We start from the raw sequence: 8432 nt of genomic DNA on the forward strand, positions 1-8432 counted from the left end.
TATACATATATATATATCCAGTACAGTATACAGTATATATTTTGTACATTTCACGTGCCTTTATTTATATTTTTCACGACCTTTAAATGCACGCCAATTTGTTCATAATAAGTAACAATTACAGGGATTGGGACAAACTACAGCACCACCAACCAATAGTCAGTTTTCATTCCTATTGTTTGAATCTTTTTTTCCAATAAGAAAACAAAACTGCTGCTGTAACTGCTTATAAAAGTGTTAGTTGGAGTCATGCTTTCATTTGTTTGTCCATCTAAACCTATATCTCCATCTAAGACTATCCTGTCTACAGAGTGACAACTCATCAGTGATTTACTGCAGAACGAACAGCGTTGTCAATCTATTAAAAGAAATGGGAAAGTAACGTATGCACTGATATAAACAGGTAAACAAAACAATGGTACAGGGCAGAAATGGAAAAACAAAAAATGCTGTGTTAATGGTAGCGACAGACTGCATTGTACATATCCTTTTTGCTTTTGCGCATAATTCTTCTTTGAAATATTTTATTTACCTTTGTGGCCCTCATGTCTCTGTTCATTACTATAAAGGCCTCTTACACACTTCTATAAACAGATGGGATCTGTATGGGCCAGTTCTAGTCTATGTGCCTGCAAATTTAAATGCAAATGCATTGTGCAGCTGATGTAATAAGTAAATTATGGTTTAACAGTGGTTACTTTTTATATCATTAGTATCACTGCCACCAATGCAAGGGGAAAGGACTGAAATAATACTGCCACTTACCATCAATGCAAGGGGAAAGGGGTTATTAAAGCACAACGGAAGCTCAAACTTTTTTTTCGTTTTGGTTCGATTGGGGAGGTATTAGAACCTGTAAAAAATGTTATTTTTGTCTGTGTCCCTGTTAAGGAGATTCACCCTCTACATTTGTCCTCGCAAATGTCATACCCGAAAGTGAAAGTAAATCCCAAATTCTGGGTTGTCACCAGAATAGGAATAATTTGGAAATCTTCCAATGGGGACACTAGTTCTAGTGACCTTGTTGACTAATTAAGAGCTCAGGTTTGGTCCGAATCTGAGCTCCTCTGAACACAGAAGGATGTCTTCCCGAACATGGAAGGAAGCTACCTCCATGTCTCTCAATCAGCTGTGGGTGAAGAATTCCCCACCCGCAGCTTGATGTAAGCAAATGGGCGGGGTGGAATTATGTAATTGACCTTATATGGCTACATGGCTATATTGGGTAAATAACATTAACCTAATATGGCCATGTGGCCAAATAAAGTAAATGACAGCAGCACGAGCACCCTGCCCCTGTGTTTATGGTCAGCTGCAGGGCAGGGAATGCCCTGACCCACAGCTAAATGGGTGGGATTGCCCATGTATGTTTGGAAGAGCTCAGGTTCAGAGCAGGTTTGGTCTGAACCTGAGTTCATCTCTACTGGTTACCATGGGATTTTCCTCACTTTCACAATTCCTATTGTGGTTATTGGACAGGAAGTGAAGGGAAATCACCCTAATGAGACACAATTAGCCAAATAAAGCCTTCCTTGCTTTATCCAAAACTAAAGAAAAAAGTTTTGGCTTCAGTTTTACTTTAACACTGCCACTGACCACCAGTCCTGGGGGAAAGAGATAATTAACATTGGCACTGTCCACCAATGTGAGGAGGGGGTTAGAAAACAATTCCACTGACTACCAATGTGAGGGGGGGTTAAATAACACAGCAACTGACCACCAATATGAGGAGGGGGTTCAATAACACTGTCAATTCTGGAAGGAGTTTAAAGGGGGTTACCATCATTGCCACTGACTACCAAGGAAGGGTATTTTTTAATAGCATATAATTGACCATCAATGTGGGAGTTATTACTACGGTAACCGACACCAATGCTGGAGGTTTTTTTTGTTGTGAGTTGCTGGGGGTGCAGATACTGATGCCAATGTGGGAGTTTATTATTGCAGTCACTTACATCAATGCAGTGGCTTATAATTAAGCCATGCCCAACATTCCATGCAATGCAAAACAGACCAACTTTTTGACTCGGTGCACTGTGTCATTAAGATAGGGACCTGACTTATTATCTTGCACACAGGCCTACTGCATTTAGAAAAACCTCTGATCGCTGCTTAGTCTATTATTATTATTATAAATAAAATTACTAATTCATAATAGTATTTAAGTGCAAATCTGTCTCTTTTTTCTCCAGTAAGCTGTGATATGCATGTGAAACATATTCATTTTTTTGGTGGATTCATAATACCCTGTACACTCCTGTGGATTAAACATGTCCAGTCTGCTATAGAAATATCCCTGGCATGGATCTTGGAAATAATATATACCACCTTTTTACACACTATTGTGTAGGGCTGGAATCTGTATGGGCCCTTTTTGATCCCTGTGCTTGCAAATGTAAATACAAATGCATTGTACAGCTGTAAGTTATAGTTTAACAGTGGTTACATTTTTTTTCATATCAATAGTATTGCTGGTTAATCTATTATGAATATAAATACAAATAGCATTTAGTAATAGTAGTTAAGTGAAAATCTGTCTCCTTTTTTTTCTTTAATAAGCTGTGATATGCATTCACTCACCCAGTCATGTGAAACATATTAATTTGTTTTGTGGGTTCATAATACCCTGTACGCTCTTGCTCATTAAACATGTCCAGGCTGCTACAGAAATATCCCTGGCACGGATCTCGGAAATAATTAGTTTCAGGTGTCCCTGGAGTTTCTCATCTGTAGTGTCTGACCCAACAGATATCATCCATGTTACAGAAAGCTATACACCGCTGATCTGTCGTGGCCATGCACGTTTGTTTTATTTCAGAGTCCTTTGTAGCTGTTTATTATTCTGTTACATTGGTACATGCATATGATCATATTTTATATATTGGGTTAAGCAACAGCCCAGTACCTGTTTTGAATATTTAAAGTGACTCTATAATTTTTTTTTTAAATGCTAAGATATATAGTATATGCCTGCAGCATCCTCCTAGACCCTATTGTTATGGTTGAAACCTGGGCTGTTTTGTTGGGACAGTCTGAGTTTTCTCCTACTTCCCGCACCACATTCTTATTGGTGGATCCCTATGATGGTGGCCTAACTGGGAAATAGGAATGAGGACCCCTTAACCATTAAGGAAATGGAGCCCTGAGGGCTGGAACCATGAATAGGAAAAAACAAGGAAAGAAAAAATATTGCCCTACTCTTGGGCAGACCTAGCCATTAAATCATTAGTTAATGACCAAAGAGAGACATAAGAAAGCAGTTAAAAGGATTGTGGGTGGGTTTATTGACCTCTATGGATCTGGCCAGCACGCTTAAACAAGCCCATTTACCCTCCCCACCCTGAGTTAGCCACAGCTTTGTTGGTGGTTTAACCTTGCCAGCTTGAACATTTGCGATAATTTAAGCCCTTGGAGATCTTTGCTTTGCTGGACTCTCATCCGAACTTTCTGGTGACGATAGGTTGTTTTCAATGTTAAAATGTTGTGACCTTGTTGGGTGCTCACAGTTTAGTGATTCGTGGATTCATGTTGGAGTTAATACAGACTTGTTTATGGAATATCATGTTTGAATCCAATAAAGCTGTGGCCTTACCCATGCAAAAAGATAATAGTATTTCATTTGTAGAAGGGCAAGGATCGCAGTGGAGATATAAGAAATTGATTTGGGGTTTAAGAACTATGATTCACAGCAGTCATGTACAAGACGACAGATAGGGTGGGTAAGCTTCATGATTAAGTTGAAGAACTTTATTGTCAAAACAACCAGAGATTGGTCTGTAGTGGCATGGTTTTGCAGGTCACTGCATTTAAGTGATGGCACCTTTGGAAGCCTGCACTTTATAGCAGAATCACTTTTTTTTAATAATGACAGTTTAAATCCCAAATTCACCCTTTGTTACCTTTGTCTACCAATGACATATTTGTTAAGTTATACGTTAAATTTTTGTTATGGTTTTTCATCTGTCTTCACTTTACTGTGTCTTTCTAATCCTGCAAATTTTGCTGGTTGCGGCAAATTGAATGTCAGTTTATAAATTCCCAATGGCAGAGGCACCAATATCTAACTATAGCCTGCAGTCTCTCTGGTGCATTATTTGATTGTGAACATGTTGATGGGTTTGGGCTTATCTAATACCAGTGTGAAGAAAATGCATGCTTGAAAGAAACCCTGAAATAAAGAAATACTATATTGCGCCTGAAAGGTAATGATATCTAAACACCTAAGCTAAAAATGTACCCTTAAAAAGTAACTCGCAGAGAAGAGCCCCATTAGTGCTGAATAAAATCAGTGTCATGCATTGTTTGGAGCAATCAGTCCTACAGAATAGAAATGTGGCAATGCCTGCCATCAGAGCAGAATTTTCAGAGCTCTAGATTTAATGACTAGTTAGAGGTAAGTGTGAACCACAGTGTTACCCTTATCTCCTGTAGTGCTTGTATTACACCCAGCGTGAGTTTGCATACATTTTAAGGGCCTTTCCAGACTTCTCCGCCCTTATGCATTATGTGTGTTGTCTTTGGGCAGCCGGTTCAAATTAATATGTTGCCCGTGCATCAGAACAGACAAAAAAGTTGGACTATTATTTGCAACACAATGCACCACATCAGTGGACAATGCATTTATTTTGTTGCTTTATTTTGTTGCTTTCTTAAAGTCCATTGAAATCTAAAACTGCTGTGCTACTGTTAGTGACACACTGCATTATATATGTCATTTTTTATTTTCCCCATAGATCCACCTCAAGGTTGTCAGCTATACTGGGAACATGCTTTTGACTGTGAGGCATACATTTGTAAAATAAAACTATTCTGCTTTAATCTTTAAGCGTGTATAATCTGTCCGATGAGACAGAGAACAAAATCCCTAAAACCTACAGTATTCCAGATAGACTATAATCATTGACACCAATAGATGTATGATAAAACATATTTCTAGGATGACATGTAATCAGCTACTGCTTCCTCATTAAGTGTAATTTGCACAAGGGATCATCATCATAATTAGGACAGTATAATACAATTCACTCATTAGCGCTGCAGAATGTTATTATGAAGGTGTAGCGTTAATAAAGTTGCTTTTATTATTTTATACCTAGCTTAATAATCATTGCTTAAACTTTATGTCCAGCCAATTTTTGGAATAGCTTTGGGAAGCGTTAAAACTCCAATTGGGTTTGTACTGCTCTCCAGAGTTCTGTTAGGGCTCATTCACACCTGACCATGTGTGTATCGTGCATTTTGTGCACATTATTTGTGCAATGCATAGATGTAAATGGGTCTTTAGAGAGATTCTCTCTTAAGTTACCTAGTGAAATTGGTTTAATCAGACACAAAGTGAGGGAGAACCTGCAACAGGAACAGGAACAGCAATATAACGTTTCTACAGCTTTCATTGGTGTGGTGGTGTTATTATAACTGACAATTATAACCCCCCATATTGCCAGCTTTATTGGTGGCAGTATTAAAAGAAGTGTTAGACCTCGTTCACACAGGGCATTTTTGCATTCACTTCACAGGTCACTGTACCTGTTCAGGATAACGACAGGGTGGCAGTGGCTGCATCTGTACATGCAGTCTGCATGTAGTCGTATGTGATATGATTACATGTGGTTTGGAATAGATCAATGTCCCTGGACATATCTATCCTGCATACAGGGACAGTGATCTATTACAAACTGCATGTAATCATATCATGTATAATGATATATGCTGTAGCTCTGCCACTGTGCCACATGACTGTAGCAATGTGTTGTTCAGTGGCTTTTTTTGGCGGGGTCCATATAAAATTTTGCTATGGGGCGCAGTGATTTCTAGTTACGATACTGAGTGGTAGTCCAGGTTTAGTTGGACTTGACTAACAATTTAAGTTGAACTCCAGCCAGCACGTTTCAAGCAGTTACAGCAACCAATTTTCTTCTTTTTCCTTTTGGGATAAAGGTTTTGCATACATGAATAAAAGGTGACCATTGTAAGCACCCCTGTCAGTATAAATCAGTTTGTCTCAATCCTTTAAATACCACTTTTGCTGATCAGCTTGATCTGTTAAAGGAAGTTGAGAAATAACAGACTCACTGAGCAGATCACCAGGTGAAAAAAAACCTAAAAAGACTAAAACAGAAAACAGCCAACACATCTAAAGAAGGGTAAACTGCAATATATTAAAGGGGAACTATGAGGTGAGTGATTTTCACTGAACCTCATAGATCGTGCCGATGTGTGACAATGAAACTGTCACACGTCGGCTCAATAGATCGGTAAGTGAGCGAACACATACCGTCACTGGCTCACTTCTCGATCATCTCCCTGCAGAGAGCCGTGACTGTCACCTACGGCTCCCTGCAGGGATTCCCCCCCTCCCCATTCCAATCCTCCAGCGCTGACTGGCTGAACGGACGGGGAGGGGGCGGGTACAGCTGGCTCTGCCTCTAGATAGGTAGAGCCAGCTGTCAATCATGAGCTGGATGGATCTTAACAGTATTGTCGGGATCCGTCCCGGCTGCGGCGGTCTCAGTATACCGCAAGCTGTGTGAACCCCATAGTTCTCCTTTAAATATTTACTTTTGGGTTTAGATATGCTTTAAAGTGAAAGGATTAAATCACAGCCAGTCAAGTGGAAGTTTCAGAAGAGGTCAGCAATGATGCACTATGTATTTGTGCGCTAAACCCTAATGGCATGACATTATATTTGTAAAGTACCATGTATTATATACAATTGAAAACTCTAACATAATACGGTAAGGCATTTATGTGGGCTGCAACAATGAGTTACTGAGATTTATATCTTTACCTAGACTTTTGCTTTAATGGGCAATGTTGACAGATCTCATGTCTTGCAGATTTATAGCCTTGGCATTAGGTGTTGCAAGAAGTCTAGGTCACTGGTGACTGAAAGGTTTTAAGAACCAGAAACTCCAGGTCTATCAACCAATGCCAGGAAGAAAACAAAAGCTCTGGCTTTAGATACACTTGTTCAGTTTAATTGGACTGGACCAATAAAAAGCAACCCATTGGGGGCCCCTTCACGCCTCTGTATTGCAGTAATGTGGTCAAAGTGACACACGGCAATGCATGTTACATGTATTAGTGGGGCATTAATCCTTACTGGCACCCCAATGCAGGAAGGTAACGCACCTGCATTGCAGCACAAACAATGCAACGTAACGCACCATACATCATAATGCACTGTACTGGAAAAAAAGGTGCAGATTACTTTTGGTTCTGCCTTCATTCTTGTGCATTGGCAGTTGATTTAAATGAATGGGCTGGCTCAATGCAACACATGTTAATTAGCAACAGAATGGACTGGTGTGAATGGGTATTTCATAGGAAATATATTCTCTCTGTTTGCTTTGGTGCCTTGGTGATCATTATCACTAAGATTTTAGCTGCTCTAAATTCCCCAGGATCTAGCTGGAAGGAATGTGATGTCATTCCCATCTAAAGGCCGCAGGTGGAAGGAAGACAAGGGTAAAGTAAGTATAAATCTATTTTTTTTCTTTGCAGGTACATTTTGAGACTACTAACATTAGATAATTTAAAAAGGGGAAAAGGGTCTGACAGTATAAACAGACATTGCATTTTACTATAAGGTTTGCTTTAAAGGATAAGTGCACTTTAACACAAAGTGCACTTATACTTTCTGTCACTCCCCCCCGGGGGGCCTGACCTAACAGATCCCCCCTCTACAGATGTGTAATTACTTAAATCCAATGGATGCAGCCTCCCGACATTGTTTACAGAAGGTCCTCTCTCTTTTGGCTGCACTTGAGCATTAGAGGCCCATAGACTTCTGTGAGGCTTGTCTACATGCATCTCCGAACTGGGAAATGAGCCCCATAAACTTTGACAGGGCTCTACTGCACAGGCATGGCCAGAATGACTCGTAGCTTGTGGCCATCAGAGGTAGGTATGCATGTATGGAGGGAGAGAGCAAGATCTGTTAAGTCAGGGGAGGGGGGCAAAAATAATAAGTGCACTTTGTTTTAAAGTGCACTTATTCTTTTTCCCCCTTGCTGCTACTGATGTATATCATACATCGGCAGCAGCGCAGCTTGCACACAAATATAGCAGTGGTGAATGAAGTGCAGACATTGGAGGTCTAATAGAGAACCTGTCTCCTGGGTTAAAATCAGGACTTGTGTTCTACATGACAAATCAGCCATCTACATTACCCCATTGCCTTACAAAACATCCTCTTACCTCATGTAAACTTGTTGGGAACTATCATTGTTCCCTGCAGCCATTTTCTTAAATTTGCTTACAGATTACATCATTTTATACTCGGGGGAGATCATTTTTGCACAATAACTGTCATAGTGCAGGAACAGTAGCAATTAAAATTCAAAGAAAAATACATTGTTACATTAGCTGAGCAGTAGCTAGGCAGGTAATTTTGAACTTGGGTTCCACAATACTGTAGATATAAACAAAAT

The sequence above is a fragment of the Nanorana parkeri genome, unplaced genomic scaffold (genome assembly GCF_000935625.1).
Source record: "Nanorana parkeri isolate BGI_ZX_2015 unplaced genomic scaffold, ASM93562v1 scaffold271, whole genome shotgun sequence".
NCBI lineage: Eukaryota > Metazoa > Chordata > Amphibia > Anura > Dicroglossidae > Nanorana > Nanorana parkeri.